This window comes from Arvicola amphibius, chromosome 7 (assembly GCF_903992535.2).
Source record: "Arvicola amphibius chromosome 7, mArvAmp1.2, whole genome shotgun sequence".
In the NCBI taxonomy this organism is placed as follows: domain Eukaryota; kingdom Metazoa; phylum Chordata; class Mammalia; order Rodentia; family Cricetidae; genus Arvicola; species Arvicola amphibius.
The window spans coordinates 34,046,785-34,066,276 of record NC_052053.1 but is presented as its reverse complement, the minus strand read 5'-3'; the positions used below and the strand labels follow the sequence as shown (position 1 = coordinate 34,066,276).

General features: G+C 36.1%; 1 long non-coding RNA gene across 1 annotated transcript; it reads left to right on the top strand.

Annotated features, from left to right (window-relative positions):
• Nucleotides 1-443: 443 nt before the first annotated feature.
• LOC119818353 lies at nt 444-18,105 on the top strand. Its single transcript, XR_005286097.1, has 3 exons — nt 444-626; nt 2,965-3,156; nt 18,074-18,105. It is a non-coding gene; the product is annotated as an uncharacterized LOC119818353 (long non-coding RNA).
• Nucleotides 18,106-19,492: the final 1,387 nt, after the last annotated feature.

Below are 19,492 nucleotides of genomic sequence, written 5' to 3'. Positions count from 1 at the left end.
ATTTGTTGGCTCAGGGCCATCTGTAACTCCAGTTCTAGGGTATCTGATGCCCTCTTCTGGCTTCCATGGGCACCAGACATGTGCAAGGCACATAGCATATATTTATTCAAACCACCCATACTCACAAATCTAATAATATTACTTTAAAATTAAAAATGGAAGGTATTAAATGAACCATTTGTAATAAGCCACAGTACCATGATATCGGCCTCCACATCACATGAAGCAGAAGCAAGAGACTGGTACCTTTTTTTTTTTCGAGACAGGGTTTCTCTGTGGCTTTGGAGCCTGTCCTGGAACTAGCTCTTGTAGACCAGGCTGGTCTCGAACTCATAAGAGATCCGCCTGCCTCTGCCTCCCGAGTGCTGGGATTAAAGGCGTGCGCCACCATCGCCCGGCGAGACTGGTACCTTTCTTCTTGTTCAGGACTGCACTGGCTGAAATCTATCTGGAAAATCCAGAAACTTCGAAACCGTGAAGCTTTGCTTATTTGTTATTGATTTGTGTTTGAGGTACAATCTACGCAAGTGCTATGCATGCTAAGAAAAAAATCATTCTGGAGACTTTGAGAAAGTTTACCATGATTATCTGCAGAAGAAGAGCTTCATTGAGCTGCAAGGTGAGAGGTAAGGCAACCCTACCTCTATATCACACATAGCACAAGATAATTGTTAGTGTCTGTGTATAGCCCAAACTAACATATAGCCAAATTTTGAATTAATTTAATTTTGTAATATTTAAAATAAAACTGTGTTAGATATACTTACCAGTTTCTAGAAGTACACAAATTCCCATGCTGTCAGCAATGTTATATACATAATCAGTTCTCTTCCGACTGGTGTGTGAGTTGGTTCTCACCCTACCCCATATCAATGACTTTGTGCTCCATTGCTCCTCATTTAGTAGTTGATGAAAAGCGATCTGATAAGCTAATTATTACTAAGGTTTAATTACTTAACAGCTTGATTATTAAATCTCCAAGGGTATTTGGATTTTTAACAGAGGAGTCTTAAATGTTAAAGTCTTAATTCAATAGAATTAATTAGCGGTATTTTGGTGGAGAAAGACATTTTGTTGGGACCCAAACGGCAGCATACATAAGGATTCCATAAACACTTAAATATCTTCCCATATCTAGCAAGTTCTAAAAGAAATACTACTGTTATATTATGTAGTTTTGAAGAACAGCAAGCTCCAGGGAAAGAATATTATGTTTGGAATTAAAATCACATACATGCCTTCGTCTAAACTGCTACTTTGGATGCTCTGTGCCCTGATGTCTCAGTTTTCTCATCTTTTAAGTTGAGGTGATATCATAACAGGTGTCAGGATGCAAAGAAATGTCAAGAAATCCTCTATAAGTTAAAGAAGCACACTTTATGTCAGTACTTTATGTTATTTAGAATTATTTGCTTGAAATAAAATCACAATTTTCTGATGTAGTCCAGTAAGGGCAAATGCTAATCAGATAATTATGTTTGCACACAATGAAAAATATACTGTGCAATTTCTAAATGTTTCACACGTGTTAGACTTTTGTGCCATCATACAAACATTGAATCACCATAGAGTAAGAAAAAAAATCATGAAATAATCTTCAATGTTGGTCCAAGAGTGTTACTGGATTTAACAAAATTAAAAACTGAGAATTCCAAAACTATGGGAGACTAGGAAGTGTGATGTGGCTATTTTTCTAGGCATGAATGACATTATCAATACATAAAAGATAAAGAAGTGACGTCATAGCTTTGAAAGATACATCAAAGGACAAAGAAATGTTGCATTGTCTATTTTAATTTATTTATATTAAAATAAAATCAACTCATCTGTATGGAAATATTTATTTATTTAAGAATTTATTTATTTTTTATATATGCAGTATTCTGGCTGCACGTATGCCTGCAGGTCTGAAGAGGGCACCAGATCTCATTACAAACGGTTGTGAACCTCCATGTGGTTGCTGGGAACTCAGGACCTCTGGAAGAGCAGCCAGTGCTTTTAACTGCTAAACCATTTCTTGAGTCACTTGGAAGTATTTATAAAAGATGCCATATATAACTGCATCTTTATCTCAGTATTATTGTTTTCTTCATAGTGTGTCTATAAATACCTGGAAGCACCATTTTAATTAGAGATTCGAGAGAAGCAGTATACCAAATCATAGAGATTTTTAAAATGCTTACCCAGTTGTGGCAGAGGGAGAAGGCAATGGAAGCCCAAGAAAAGAGAGTAACAGATTCTCCTTAACTTTTCATTATTTCCTGCCAGAGAGGCACACTGTAAGAGCATTAAGAGTCTGAGTTGTTGATGCAGCTCAATAAATGATATTTGGACACAGGGAAGAGAAAATAAATAAACATTTTAAGCTATATAAGAACAGTTTTGGATTATAGACTTAGTAAGCATGGTTGTAAAGTTGATACCTTAAAATTATGCCTTAAGTCTTGATAACATGTTAAGAAATGTTTTATTCCAAATTTATACGATTTATTTTCAACATAGATTTATCGGTCTTGGCATCAAAAGCAAAGTGCCTTAGAAATATCAGTTTCCATTTAGGCACTGAGTCAGCAGTCTCAAGGCAGGGACACCAAACTCAGTATACTACTTTAGGTAATGAAAGTAAAGTAGTAAAGTAAAGTAGATAAAGTAAAGTAGATACTGGGGGTGTGGTATAAACAGATTGAGAAGGAAGACGTACTGTGAGTCAGCACCTGACCATGGAGGGACATTGAATATGAATCCCCTTTCATTGATTTAATCGAGTTAACTTTAGAGTTTCTTCCTCTTTCTTTTTAGAATTTAAATGATGCTACATTAAGGCTTTGAAAAAAATCATCTATGAGTGAAATGCTTGACGGTTGGCAAGACAGCAACATCAGTACTATATATTAAACACCTGCACAGAAGGTGGTAGCCACCATTTGGATTTGGGGACACAGTCAAATTTTTCTACCTTTTTAGAGACAGAAAGCGTCTGGTGTCATGCTGCCTCATGTTACTCTGAAGAATTTGTCTTCCCGTGATGCCTCACGCTACTGTGAAGATTGTGTCTCCCCTTTATACCTCATGCTACTGTGGAGAAAGTGGCTGCTCACTAGTACTGATGACGGCAAGACCAAAATAGTCTGTCTGGTTTAAACGTGGACACTAAAGGTATGTACCATTTGTACCGCCTTTCCTTTTACTTTCTGCTTTAGGAGTCTTTCCTGTCACTTAATAGCCTTTCCAATTAGCAGTTTATTGGACACTTTAAACTAAACATTAAATATCAGAAGTAAAATTAGAAGTCAATCCTTATCTTCAACAGATGGCAATATCATTTAGTAAAACTTCAAATAACGAAACTATTCTAATCTAACTATAATTACAAAATGACTGAATGTGATACTCTCATATTTTGAGCTGAATATTCAAGTTCTTATTCTTTTGTTTCATCTACAAAAAATAGTAATGATGATTTAAAATAACCTGGTCAAGGTAAAATGCTGAGTGAGTTCATAATAAACAAAAACATCATGAAAAATATGGTATTTGTGATCATTGGATGAGCAAAATATTAAAAATGTGGAATTGGTAAGCGAAAAGAATACTGCTACCTAAAGTAAGAACGTAGAGGAATTGGTGGCTATTCTTTTGAAAATGAAAAATGTCTAAACAAAATAGATTCCTTTCTTCAAACACTTAAATATGTTTGCATGCTGGACTTGAGCCTGGTAATTCTATGGAGTACTTTAGGGGTTGAGAATTTTCCTGATCAACTCTCAGTGTCTCTTATTCTTGGTGTCAGGTCACAAATAGACAGCTTGATTTCCCTTTCTGGGATATAGCATAGATTCTCAAGTCACCAAAGTTCTTCCTCACTGGCTTGCAGGTGTCTTTAGAATTCCTTCAGTTATAGTTCAGTTCAGTCACTGTCAATAAATTAGTAAGTCTAGACGGCCTCTGTGGTACTATTGATTTGAAGCCCTGTTGTATAAATATTAGAAGAACATTTTATCAACGAAAATTCAGAATGTCTCTAATCCATTGACTTCTATAAAAGAAAAATGGTAAAAATTTCCAAACCATGTTGTAATATCTGTCTTTATAAATGATGTTGAGATAATCCTCAAATCTCAACAGAATCACCAGATGGCATGTTTTCTAGAAAAGTCAAATTAATAACAATGTATTTTTACTTTTTGCAGTACAACATCAAGCCTAATAATAAGATCTGAATTCTGAAACTACTAGACAAATCTGCAAGTATAACATTCTCCTAGCGAACATCCTGTGAATTCATAAATATTTACATGTTACAAGTTATAATTATGTAGCACTGGGGAAAAGGGAAAATGTAGCTGTATATTTATATCCTACATGAATATAAAAGAACATTCATAAATTACAAATGTGCACAGCTCTAAGAAGTATACCCACTGAGCTTTTGTTTCTTAAGACCCATACATAAGACAAGTTTGTACTTCCACCACATCAGTGGAATAAAAATTATAATTGTAAGTTTGAATGACTATTGATTGCTTATTATAGTTTCTATTAATAGTTCCACATGGTTATGCATGAACACATCATTTTAGGTATTCGACAGTGTAGAAGAGGAAGTCTGCATTGCTACAGGGATAATCCTCCTTAAGAAACTGACAAGCATGATTATACAAAGCACTGCAAATTATGTATTTGCTTTGAAACAATTGCCTAAAATAGTACGGTTAAATGCTATCTTGTTATTTCTGTGTATATTAGTTGGTCTGTAAAACAAATTCTATACTATAGATCAATCAGAACACTAGTAAGTGTCAGTAAATACAATAGGCTTTTAGCATATAAACTTTAAACATATGTTAGTTTTCAGTTATTTCAAAACTATGAGACCTGAGAAATGTTTCCTGTAGTTTTGGATTATGTGTCATAAGAAATAATAATAATTTATATTAACAAATTACTTTCAAATTCTACATTGTATTGCTTTTTAATCGAAAAATTTCAATTTCTTTAATTACTTTGTGACTATATTTTATGTCTATGTCATCATGTGCATTTATATATTAAAGTAAATTCACTTGTTAAATTGTCTAATCTCTGAGACTTATCACACTTACATGGCAGTGACCTCCAGGCTTCCGATCAAATTTTGGGTTACTTACTGCTATAATAAAATATATTCTCTTCTCTTATTTGAACAAATCATGCAGGAATTGAATACAATTTTTATGAACACTAGCAATACGTTCACTTCTCCGATAATTTTGACATTAAAATTCCATCTTAATAATCCCATCCTTCAGGCTTTGAAAACTCTTAAGGTATTAAAGCAAAAATTATCCTAAGCAGTTAGATTATAATGTATTTAAAGATTAGAAATTTCATGTTGAATATTAACTGCTCTATTTCCCAGGAAAAGAAATCTATGCTGATTTCTTCTATAATTTATACATTTCAAAGACTGGCTGTCAAAGTTTAAACCACAGCCATAGGAAAATGTACTTTCAATGGACTTAATGCTACATAAGTTTTCAAAGGTGTATGTAATGACATATTTTGATGAATTGGAAATATTTGTAATAGTGGTTTCATTTCAAAATATGCTCCAGAGTTATTAAACATTAATCACACCAAATGCTTTACTTCAAGTAAAACAATTAAGTAAAGTGGTTAACTCTAGTACTGAGAAGAAAAGTACTTTGACCTTTCAATTGTAGGTAAGAGGTGAAATACATATTCTGTATTATCTCTATTTGGCACAATGGGAGATATTAGAAGATATGATTTATTAGATGAGAGCTCCCTCTCATTTGATATCTAAATTATCTAAAGATAACATAAATTACATCTCTCTACTCTAAAATTCCCAGATGTGATCCATTCATAAAGATGAAGTCATTGTTATTCTGAATTTTCTTTGAGGGATGTTTCCGAAATACTTACACAGTTGAAAATGAACTAAAACTCTAATATTCTTCTGATCATTTATTTATTTTATGATAATTTTTAAAAAGTATTGTCTTTCAAAATGCGGTGGTTTAATAGAAACACATTTTGTAAAATAATAAAATCATATGATCCAATATTGTTTTTCTGACTTTATCCTGATGAAAAGGTACCAATAATAATGATAACTTCAAATGTATGGCATATCTACAAGATACCCTTTGCATACTACATGGTAGGAACATTGTCTTTTGGTATCATGCAGAAAAGCTACTCCCCAGCCTCTGATTCCTAAATGTTTAAAGAAATAATTCCACTCTATGTGAGTCGTTCTTGTGTTTATTCATGAATTATTGGAAAAGCTGTGTGGGTGTGGGTGGGTGGGTGTGGATGTTTGTGTCTGTTCATGACTTCTCTGTGGATTAGCCTGTCACAGATTGGTATTCTCTAAATGTCAACTGTAGTACTGATTTTTAGCATAGGGAATCGCTACCTGCTAGACGGTGAGTGTGTTACAGAGAGGTGCTCTTCTCTTCTAGTGTGCTAAACTTCCTCAGAAGACTGGCTCACAAAGTCAGCTGTATCGCATCTTTCAGTTCTGTGTGTGGACTGAGGTCATGTTTCATTTTGCAGCAAGTCTTACTTAGGATCCACTTTCTCTGTGCCAGGGATCCACAGTGGTGAGACACAGGAGGCTTCTAGAAAAAAAAAAACCAAGCAAACAATTACAACAGATTAAGTATGAAGAGAAAGTCTCTCTCTCTCTAACAAGAGGAAAAGAAAACGATGCTGATTTCTTCTATAATTTATACATTTCACATGTTGGCTATCCAAGTTTAAACCTCAGCCATTACACGGAACTAAAATGCTACATCAGTTTTCAAGAGTGGGTGGAAAACCCTTCTATTGTATGTACCATTTCCACATAAGTTATAAACAGGACTTCTTCAGTCATCCGTAATATCTCTTACGTGGTGCCTCTACATGTCTAAAGATGTCACCACACAGCTGATCAATCACTGTATTGAAGTCTTCTGAGAGGATGAGGTCCATTTCAGCACCTTTATTTAATTCATGAAAGTTACAAAGAAAACCCAGATTTGAAGTAAGAGAAACAGGAAGTTCATCAAGATAATTAGGGAAAGGGCATGGCTGATTGAGAATAACTGATAGTGATGGAAAACACCAGGGAAGTAGAGAATCACCTAATCAGAGGGCGTAAAGGCTAAAGACCTCATCCCTTTGCTCTACCTCAGTCTTGTGGAGATGTGCTGCTGAGAATAAACTTCCTGGCCTCAGGTTGGCCAAGCCAATCGGCAAAGAACACAGCTTAAGGTAAAGAAATTACTATTAGGGAACAGTGAAAAATCTCACAATGAGAAGTTGGCAAAGGCATAAGGCTAGAGTCCTAAGGGCATATGTAGTAGGTACACAACACATACACCACACACACACACACACACACACACACACACACACACACACACACTCATATGAGAGAAAGAGAGACAGAGACAGAAAGACATAGATAGGTAGATTAGAGAGAGATAGATAGATAGATTAGATAGATAGATGATAGATAGATAGATAGATAGATAGATAGATAGATAGATAGATAGATGTTAGATAGATAGATAGATAGATAGATAGATAGATAGATAGATAGATAGATAGATAGAGCAGAGATTTTTCTGAGTACTGGGGAAAACCATTATAAGTATCCTGTACACCCTAATTTGCTTTCCTTTCTAGATTGCACAGGTTCAAGACTGGGTTAAACTGACAATCCTATCCAATAGCAAGATGTAGTGACATTTCATAAATAAATCTTGACTGAAGATCAGAGAGGAAAACAACTCCATGAGGCAGCCTCACAGTCCAGGCAGTGGTAACACACACCTTATATCCCAGTAACCACACTAGTTGCCATAGAAACCGGGTGGTGCATGCTTTTAATCCCAGTGGTGCTTGCCGTTAATTCCAGTGGTGCACATCTTTAATCCCAAAACTAGAGAGGATTATAAAATGGGAGGAGATAGGTCTCAGTCATAGTCTTATTCTGAGATTGCTGGAGGCTGGTTCACCATTTTTGACTGAGGATGAGGTAAGAGCCTGTGCTTGACCGCTTTGCTTTTGGAATCTTCAGGTTGAACTCCAGTATCTATTTCTGTGTGTTCATTAATTGTGTTTCTACCAATCCATAATTAACTGGCTACTCCCATAACATTTATACCTTTGATGTACTAGTGGATACCTCTTACCAAGTTAATCATTTTATAGATTGCAGGATTCATGACTGGGTAAAACTAAAGACACCTTTTCCTATCCCATAGCATGTACAGCACCTTCCACTGCTATTAACGCTAGACAATAGAGACAAGGCTTTCATGTCTATACATTATTTCTCCCTGTTGTTTGATTCTAGTATGTGGTGTCTTCAGTAACAGGATTCCACCATTAGGTTCTGAAGCATAATAAAATGTATTATTTAAGTATTGAGCTTCTCTGGGTAAACAGAAAACATGACATATATTTTATGAATATAGTATCACTACATCAGAAAGGCTTACTAAAGGAAAGCTGCTTCCTCCTAGTTAAGAAAATAAAATCTCTGGTCTGGTTGGTTCCCTAGTATTCCTATTGTGCAAACCTACCATCTGGCTAAGGGACCACCATTTAGGAATCTGATCCAGCTTAAGCTATGGATAACGGCGAATAATGATTCCTTTAATGAGATAACATAGTTTTACCTCCCAGAATCCACCCTCGCTCACTGTAGCTTACAGAACTGCAGTCATACAGTTTTGTAAGTTTGCCCACTTTTCTGAGTTACTTAGACAATGGAACATCGCTTAATTCTTTCTCTGTTCTTAGCTTGTTTCCTTGACACTTGGGTTCTGCTCTTTCTCTAAAACCTCAATCTCCACCATCATGTCTGCTTAAGTCCTCTCATCTCCCTCATCCCTTAGGCTACTGAGATTTACAGTGTTGCTGACCTGGTATTGTTCATTCCAACTCTAATAAAATTTGCCCCAAGTTTTCTGCTGTAACTGTTCTTAAATTTGTCATTAGTCACACTGCAACCAAAGGAGGGGACACCAATTTTCCTGGTAGCTTGCAATAACAATGCCAGGTTTCCTGAAATTTTCCAGGAAAATTAATAACACACATACAGATGCACACAGGTGCGCGCATGCACGCACGCACGCGCGCACACACACACACACACACACACACACACACAAACTTCCACCCATTAGAAACTAAGGCTAATTGTTATATCTGTAATGTACAAACTGTGTGAATCCAGAGGCATGAGAATGAGAGGTGCAGATTCTAGTACAAACCTCAGTAAAGTCATACAGTAAATGTCCCTTTGAGAGAGCAAATCCTCTTTGGTCAGCTTTTTGTTCTATTCAGGCTTTAACATACCGAATGAAGCAAAATCACGTTGCTAGAGAATTCTTCACTCATTCCAATTCAAACACTAATCTCTTAACAAAAGCTCTTAAGAGCATGTCTAGAATAACATTTAAGCCAATTACTGGATATCTGGTAGTCTGATCAAGTTGACATACAAGATTGTCATTTCTGAATACATTAAATGGATTATATAATTCCAGAAGCATGTACTTCTCTCTTGCCAGCATTTACCTTTGCCCTACTACCATAGAATACATTATGCTGTTGCTGGACACTTGTGGGTGGTTGTGCTCATCCCAGGCTTACTCATCGTTGTTGACAGCTCTGTTGATCTGCAATTATTTTTCACCTACTGTACTGTTGCAACACGCTAGTGAATTTCTTTTGATGGTGATATATTTTACTTTTTGTCTTTCTTTATAGAATTGTTAGCTAAGGTGTGGGGCAGGGATTGTAGCTTCACATAGCGAATTTATAGGCTGTCTTTTTGATTGGGTGGATTCAATTTATTTCCGCAGTACAATTAATAGTTCTCTAGTTCCATTCTGTTGTGTGTGTTCTCTTAACGTATCTGCCAGTGTCCTTTAATTCGTGTGTAGAATAGTAGTCATGGTAGCGGAAATACCTTCTCCTGTCACTTGATGATTTCTAAGGTTAGATGCCTACTTTTCTTAGTTTCTAGTTGGAGTTCTGACATGAGGGTCTGTGCTTTTCATAATGTATGCACAATAATCAAGCTTAACATTTCTGGCTATTTTATCTTTGTTATAGTTTCCTTTGGGAATTCAAGTTTCGATAACATTGTAAACATAACCCTGTCCTTTTTTGTATCTAATAAAGCCTTTTCATAGCTGTCTCTGTGTATGTCGCTCTCTTTCTCTCTGCATCTCTCTCTTCCATTGTGTACTCTTCCATTTCCTGAAAATCAGATCATTTTTACACTATCCATTTCTCATTGAATCTGATCTTCCCATCCAGCTTTTGATAATAATTCTCATCATTGTGTGAAGAATTTTTGTTTTTCTTTTAAAATTTTTGAATATATATTTTTATTTGTTTTGTTTTATAACCTGATTGCTGTTACCCCTCCTTCCTCTCCTCCTAGTCCCTCCCAACCCCATCTGCCTTCTGCCCAACTCCCATCCACGCCTCCTCAATTTCTATTCAGAGGAGGGCAGACCTCCCATGGAAATCAAACAAACATGGCATATCAAGTTAAAGACTGGACAAGACAGCACAGTGTAAAAATAAGGACCCCAAAAGGCAGCATAAGAGTCAGAGACAGCCCCTGTTCTCACTGTTAGGAGACCCACAAGGGACCAAGCTACACAACTATAACATATATGCAGAGTGCCTAGTTCATTCCTACAAGGGCTCTGCAGTTGTTAATTCAGGTTCTTTCAGCCGCTATGAGCCCAGGTGAGTTGATTGATTCTGTGAGTTTTCTTGTGATGACCTTAACCTCCCCTGGTTCCTACAATCCTTCTTCCCCCTCTTCTGCAGGGTTGCCTAAAGTTTGGTTATGAATCTATATCTATTTCCATCAGTTGCTGGATGAAACCTCTCTGAAGACCTTTGGGTTAGCCACCATTCTATGATTATAGCAGAATAGTATTAGGAATCATTTCATTGATTATGTTATTCCAGTCATTTTTGATTATATTTTGGGTATCAGGGCTATCCAGCCTCTGGGTTCTGACTTTCAGGCAGTGTCTGGAAATGGTGTGCTCTCTGTCTCTCTCATGATATAGGTCTCGAGCTGGGTCAGTCGTTGGTAGGCCACTCCCACAATTTCTGTGTCACCTTTACCCCAGCACCTTCCATAGACAGGGCAGACTGTAAGCCAAAGACTGTACACTGAGTTGGTATCCCAATCATTTCCTCCACTGGAAGTCTTGCCTGATTAAAGGATACTCCAGTATCCTCCCACTGCTAGGAGTCATAACTAGGGTCAGTCACCTTCTTAGATTCCTGGGAATTTCCATTGTGCTGGGTTTCTAGCTCCTCTGCTGGATGCTTCACCTCCCAGTTTCAGCTGTCTCTCACAGTACTGTCTAGCTCCATTCTCCCCTCTTCTTGATTCTACTCTTCCCATTGTCCCTTCACATTTTCCCCAACCCATGATATCTATTCTATTTCCCCTTCCTGGGCAAATTCATAAGTGCCCCCCTCGAGCTTTTCTTGTTATTTTGTTTCTCTGGGTCTGTGGATTGCAGCATGATTATCCTTCACTTTATAGCAAATATCCACTGATAAGTGAGTATGTGCCGTATTTGTCCTCCTGAGTCTGGGTTTTATTCATGATTTTTTTTCTATAAAAGTTCCATGTTTTAAAAGTCTCTGTGAGCATATATTATATACACTTGCTTTACATTCCTCACCTGTTTATAATTTTCAATATTACTGATTTTCATTCACATTATCTATTTTCATGTGTGTAGGTTACTGTGTATGTTATACGTATAAGTATTATTTTGATGATTATTGCTGGACATTTTCAGTTGACTATTTGTGACATTGGTTAAAAGTAAACTCCTTTGACAGTGTTTACAGATTTTACAATAACATTACTTTGGGAGTCTCACTGTCACAAGATCATTTGCGATAGAATTATTTACTTGATAATTTTCATGCTGCAAGTCTTAACTTCAGAGAACCATCCTACCAGAAGATTGTTTGGCATTAACTTTTGAGGGATAATGTTTTTGAGGGATGGAATTCATAACAAGAAGAACACTTGCCAAGTGTTTTTTCAAAGATAGACTATTGCCCATTCACACTTCTTTGCTTTTCTTCTTATATTTCTAGTCTTAGTCATAGATATTTGATTTGACTCCTTCATGAATAATCCTAATTTTTTCTATACCTCTTTTTCTTTTGAGCATCAGCATAGGTAACTAAGATTTTCATGGTTTAAGAGAAGCTCTGATAACGGTCCATATTCATTATCCAAGATTTCTGTACTAACATTATATTTTGGGTTTATAGATTTCCTATGTGGTCATCAGCAAATATATTTACATATAAAATTTATATTCATTATAAAGAGTTTAGTGGTAAATGTAGAAAGGACTGATATATATTTACCAAAGTCAAATATGATGGGCAATCTCAGTTTTGCAGTTGATGAAATCCAGAATCACCTGGAGACAGGTCACTTAAGTGGGTAAGATATACAAACTGTACAATTTTTGTACTTGTAATCCTTGGACTGTAATCATGGATTAGAAAGAGGAAGAACTGAATATAGGCATTCATTGCTGTCTACTTCTTAATTATGGATGCCATGTGCCTAGTTACCTCAAGCCACAGACCCTCTGAATGTCCACAGGGAAGCACTGCAACCAGTGAGCAGACACAAAACCGGCCTTCCCTTGCTTTGCTCGGGGTATTTTATTAGAGCAACTGAAAAGTAGTGAAGATGGAAAATTGGGGTACCGAAGTGGGGCCACTGTAGATTTAGCTGATAATGCTGTTCTTTGGCTTTTGGAATAATTTTGCAGCTGGGTGTATATGAGATTGATAATTTTGCTTGAAAAACCACTAGCGTCCCAGAAGCAGAACTTGTTTTTAATTAAAACCGTATTATAAAAACTTGCAAATACAACTAGCATTTAAAAACCTCACAAATTAAAACTATTTTGAGATATCAATTCACTGCGGTATGTATGGCTATCATCACAAAACCTGGCAACAAATACTGAAGATGTTGGAATTGATGGACAGTTTGGAAATTTTACAAATAATATAAAATAGAACTACCATAGGACCCAGTTATTTCATTCCTGAACATATATCCAGAGAACTCTATACTCAACCAGAGTTATTTTTGTTCCTCTTTCTGTTACACCAAGGAAATGGAGCCAACATGTTTTCATCTGTCAAAAGAAAAATCAGTAATGAAAATCTGAGATACATACATATATGTGTGTGTTATACGTAATACATATATATTATATATACTTATGTAATTCTCAAAAATTATACATACATACACTTATATACCCTGATATATGCACTATCATTTAAATTGTGTATATTATACAAGCACACACATATACATATATGTATATGATAAAATAGGAATTTTATTCTTTACCTTTATATTTTGAAAAATTATCACTCCCTCACTTTTTTTTAATTTCCCAGGAGTTCTCAGGTAAGCTATTACTTTGGGTCTCAGGTGAGCCTTGAAGGTTTGGAATTAAAAGTTGTTGCAATCGTTGAGCTCTGTTGGGACTTTTAAGATTGGACACAATGAAATTTTGCAGTCTAAGATGATCCTGAGAATATTGGGCCCAGGAAGACAGGTGTAGCTAACAAGGGAAGTGTTTGAGTGTCAACTTGATAAGGGATAGAGCTGTAACAATTACTATTAATTGTCATCTTTGTGAACCTAGAATTATTTGGGATATAGGCCTCTGGCTTCATGTGTGGAAGATAATATTGATTACATTAGTTGATAGGGGAAGGACCACTATAATTGTGAGTGGCATCCTTCTCTGGGTGGAGGATCCTGTACTGTTAAAACAGAGAAACAATACCTTGTTCTCTCTTCCGATTTTCAATGTGATGTGATCAGTTAATAGGGTCAGCTGCTTCAAGCTCTTTCAGCCTCGAATTCCCCATCATGTTGTTCTATAGCAATGGTTCTCAACTTTCCTAATACTGCACCTTTTAAGAAAGTTCCTCATGTTATGGAAACCCCACATGTAAAATTATTTTTGTTGCTCCTTCATAACTGTAATTTTGCAACTGTTATGAATTGCAATGCAAAAGAAACTGATATGCACAATATCTGATATGCAATCCCTGTGAAAGTGCCATTTGATCTTCAAAGAGGTCGTGACCCACAAGTTGACAACTGCTGATCTATACCCTGAAACTCTGATACAGGGGAAAAAAAACTTTCTTCCTTAATTTGCTTTTGTTGGTGTATTTACATTGTAGCTACAGCGAAGATTTTATGAAATGAAACAAAATAGAATAGTAACATATCAATAATTTTAACAGAAATGAAATAATATATGTGCTTGTTAAATAGGTAGAAATGTGAAGAGGCAAAATATGAACACTGTGGCAATCAGTAGATAATAATGACAGAAAAAAAGATCCAGACCTGGTCTGCACAATGAAATGATCATGGTAGCTTTATTAGTAGAAGTCACAAGTTTAGTAGAGGGGGGATCTTCTGACTTGAGACTGTCTCCAAGCAAGGAAAGCTACCTTACATGTGTCTGAATCTCCCCAGGACTGCATGGATCCATATAGTTTAATAGCATTATGGAAAAAAAAAGAAAAAGGTGTCCAGCAAAGCAACCACGGATTTTTTGGAATCTGGAAAAATCGGGATGTAAACTCTCTATATCACCAGCACATGGATATCCGGTAGGGGTGCCAGTAGGCAGGTGCTGTGATTCTAGGGGAGGAGGATTAACTAGGCCTGTGCGGTCACGGAATCTCCTGGCATCCAGGAAAATTGCAACACAACAGTAAGACACAGGAAGCATTGTTTTACCGACTTCGATGTTTACAATCAGATTTTTAAGTATTTCCTATTCTTAAAACCTCACAATAAGCAATCCAATTTACAGGACGGTATTTGCAGAATTCGGATCTCAATCCTAGTGATGACACAAAGCAAAAATATACTACTGACAAGCTCAAAAGCATCCTGTATTCCTAGAAACACGCATTCCTAGTCAGATTCCCACGGACATTACTCTCCAAGGATGTGGCCAAACAGAGCCATTAGAAGACTTGTAATGGGACTAACACACAGTAAAAACTCACTGCGTGTCAGTGAAACTGTAGCTCCATCAGTGCGTAGTCCATAGAGTTCTCTGGAATGTTAACTTTCAGTTCTTCAGGACGCCCTTTCTCTCCATATTACAGTTTTCTGTCATCTTCAGTCAGCAGAGAGATTAAGCCAGAAGTGGAGGCTGGGGGTTTCCACTGCTGAGTGGCAGAGCCACATGCGCTTCTGCTGCTCCCTCAAGGCAGTGGGCAATGGGCAGAAACCTGTCTTCCTAGAGAAGCGGTTAACTGACTTCCACTCAGAGGGCTCTCAGTGGCATCATGAACTACCATTAGCACGGCTGGTTTGTCTTCCCTAGGATTCTGGAACACAGACATTCAAGAGGCTTTTGAAAGAAGTCTACCACTTCGGTCTTTCCTTCAACATGCAGTTATTTTGAAAATACTGAGGTTATTTTTGGCAAATTTTTACTGTGGCGCAGAATTATTTTTGCATCACTTCAACCTTTGCTTTGCTAAATAGCTAGCTTGTCTTTATTTATTGTGGAAATTGCTATCATGTGTGTTTGTGTGTGTGTGCACATGTGAGCTCATGTGTGCACACACACACGTGATATTGTGTAAGAGTGGTATGTAGGGTTAGAGGACAGCTTTTGGACTTAGTTTTCCCGTTCCATCTTTATGTGCATTTCAGGGACCCCGCTCAGGTGCCCTAGCTTGTGTAACAATTCCTATATACACTGAGGACTCTCAGAACCGGAACTTCATATTGACTATATGGAGAGAGGAAATAATTCCTATTTTTTAAAAATAATTTTTACTGCATCCAAAGGAAATACTGTGTATATCGACAGCATCACTATTTGGGCTCTCCATAAGCCTCCGATCCGCTGTGTAGTGAAGGAAGTGTCAGTTATTCTTCATATCAGTAACCCTTCTCCTAGATAGAAACCTTGTTTTGTGTTTTGTTGCCTGGCTCTCCATACTTGGACTCTACATCCAGGTGTGGCTTTATGTAACTGCCAGGAATAGCCATAAAGGGTTATGAGCATGTTGAAATCTGTGGAGACCTGTTTATATCTTAGATGCTTACCAACTAAAAGAGTTTTATGAAATTGTTAAGCAATTTTAGCAAAAAAATCCATTTTATAGTGAAAATGATTAAATCAGTGTGAAGTAATAGAACTTTATTTGTCCAAACTTACTGTAATACAAAACTTTATTATAAAGGTATAATCAACCTTATACATATTCATATAAGAGGCATTTAAAAAGCAATTGCAAACTCCTGTGAATTTCTTATTATCTTAACTAAAGTAAATTAAATTTATTTCAAAATGTAATTACATATTCAAATATTGACATAAATTATATGTGCTATATAAATGTTATTAATATAAAATATTGATGTTAATAATAATATTATCATGCATTATTGTAAGTTTTGGTTTCATGTCATGTATCAAAAAAGATGTCATTACCTTTAATGTGGTTAAATGAACTTTCAAATTTCCAGTGAACTTACACTTTCACTAGGATAAATGTTCAAACTATAGTTTTGTGTCTAGACTATAACTCCATGGAGAGATTTTCACCTTTAACTATTATATTGTTCCTTATGTCTACCCACAAAACTATAATTTTCCATTTTTTTCTAATTGGGGAAAGATTGAAATTAATTAAAACTGGTTAAAATTATCTACTTGCATATTTCTATATGGTTGTAGACATTACCACATTATTTTGTTCTGAATTTTGTTGATATATTTGTGTATAATTTTAGGCTGAAATTACAAATGAACATATTATACTTTAAACTCTTTGTATTCTATTCCAATGAGCTGATAGGGTCTGTGATAACATTAATTCATGATTTATTATGACACAGTCAGCAAATGGCTTTCCTCTCAATTCTATCAGTAATTTTTATTAATTTTCAGAGGTTAAAATTTCATATTTAAGTCGAAGAATTGTGTTACTTTTATTAACTTCTTTTCTGCTTCTGAATATATTAAACACACCAAATCAATATAATTTATGTAACTTTATTTGACTAAAATAAGGATTTCTTTTCGAGCATTATTTAATATTTGCATTGTGAATTACCTTAAAGCATTGCATACGAACTACTGTCTTCTGGAATATTTCCCTCCTTCTAACTCTTCCCTCTTTTTCATTCCCTTCCTTCCTCCTTTCTTCCTATCTTCTTTCCAGCTTCATATTATACTGTAGAATATGCTCTTTTGTACTTTTACAGTATAGCTTCTTTAAATTATGATTTGGAAACTGATGGTTGAATAAAATTGCAGAGTCTTAAACTAATTCATTTGTTACTTAGAAGGGATTATTTCTATTTCATGAAGATGGTTTCTTTTTTGATTCCAAGTTATTGAGACCATCGGCATTTAGATCACAATGGATCATGAGTGCAGACTCGTACACTTTTATCACCAGAAGGAAAAGTGTGTGTGTGTGTGTGTGTGTGTGTGTGTGTGGTTTCTTGACAAAAGTATAAGGATGCATTATTTGCTGTTTGGTTAACTCCAACAAAGACTTCTATTGCTGTAGAATGTATCTTTCTTCCTGGGGGAGTGAAAGGCATTTTCCACTTCTTCTTTGTACTCCCCTTTTGTTCAAATAATACAAGAATCTGCTTGCAGGTGGGTGTAATTGAAAGCCAAAATGAGTTTCTCTAAAGATTTCCTGGGTCACTTTCCCAGGGCAGAAGTAACCAGACCCTGTAGGTCTATGATTCAGGCATATAAAGTTTGCAGGGAATTGTCAGAAATGCCTAACTCACTCCTTTCCCTTATTTCTTGGCAAAAAAAAAAAAAAAAAAAAAAAAAAAAAAAAAAAAACCCCAGCAGAAAAAAATAACTTCAATATTTCTTTGTTAACCATTTCCTCACAAAAAGTTATTTTTGATATATTAATGTGTTATTTCTCTTCATTTAAATTTCAGAGCCGTTGCGAATGACTTGTAAGTCCGTGCTCATTGCTGGGTTTTTGGTAGGTGAATTAAGTTTACATATTTAGATTGCCAACGTTCTGAATGAAGCCAAACTTTCTTGTCCTGTCTTCTTAAATCAGACACAAGAATTATGGTCATGGTCCCATATAATTTCCTCATTATCACTGCACATTGTTTATGCACATCTCCTCTTCATACACATGTTTTCATGTGCCGCAATAGGTCTTCTCCGGCCCCACAGTGACACTTTGGACGTGAAAATACCGATCATTTCAGAGTCCCGATGAATGTCTTTTTAATGTCCTTAATAAATTCTCACTTCCTGCTAACAAAGAAATAAATGTGGTCACAACACATTTTACCCTTCAGATTGCCGCCACAAAGGGACATTTTTCATCAGCCAGCACAGAAGCTATTGGTACCCTGTGGTAGATTGACCAGTATATATAAACTGTATTTTCTGAATCCATTTTAAATGTGTAGTTAAAAAACTGTCAAGTGTACTTACAAAAGGTAGACCGTACGCACGCTCACACACACACTCACACTGCAGTATTTTGAAAGTGTATTGCAGAGTGTATCCAGATATAAGGAGTAACCCTGAAACCTACGAAAGAAGGATCATGGCTCAGAAATCCTTAGAGCAGAGTAGGAATCTTTCCCTAGAACAGTGGTTCTCATTCCTCCTAACGTTTTAATCCTTACTACAGTTCCTCATGTTTTGGTGACATACAACCATAACAGTATTTTCATCGCTACTTCATAACTGTAATTTTCTGCTGTTATAATATATAAAGTAAATATCTGCTATGGGGATATCTGCTATGCAACCCCCGTGGAAGGGGCATTTGACTCCAGAAGGGTTTGTGACCCACTGGTTGAGAACCGCTGCCCTATAGCCTTGGCTTTAGACTTGCTCCCTAGTTCTTCTCCTGGAAGGGCTATGTACAAGAATGTTTCCTGACATTTTTCAAAGGTTTCTCTCTATTGTGCTAACGTAATCAGGCCCATCACCATCCATTTACACAATGGCATTCTAAAAATTCAAAGTTCTATGAAGCAATGACTCTGATGGTTTCAACTTTTGCTTTCTCCCTTGCCTTGGGATACACAGGAGCTTGTGTGCAACCATTACTGCAGCAATGCATTGTTTACCAACGAAGTTGGTTCAGTTCTCAGTGAACTAAAATAGGTAAAAATAAAATAAAATCCTATTTAATTGCACATCTGTTACATTAAGAAAGACAGTTTTCTCTAAAAGAAAATAGTGTAAGAAACTGAATTTTGTTCCATTTGCTTTTCAGATGAGAATACACACAGATTCCATGAATTTAAACTAGAGGAGTGTTTCTCTGCAACTACAGGCAGACAGATACAGGCATGTCCGTTTCGAAGCCTCTCCGAGTCCTG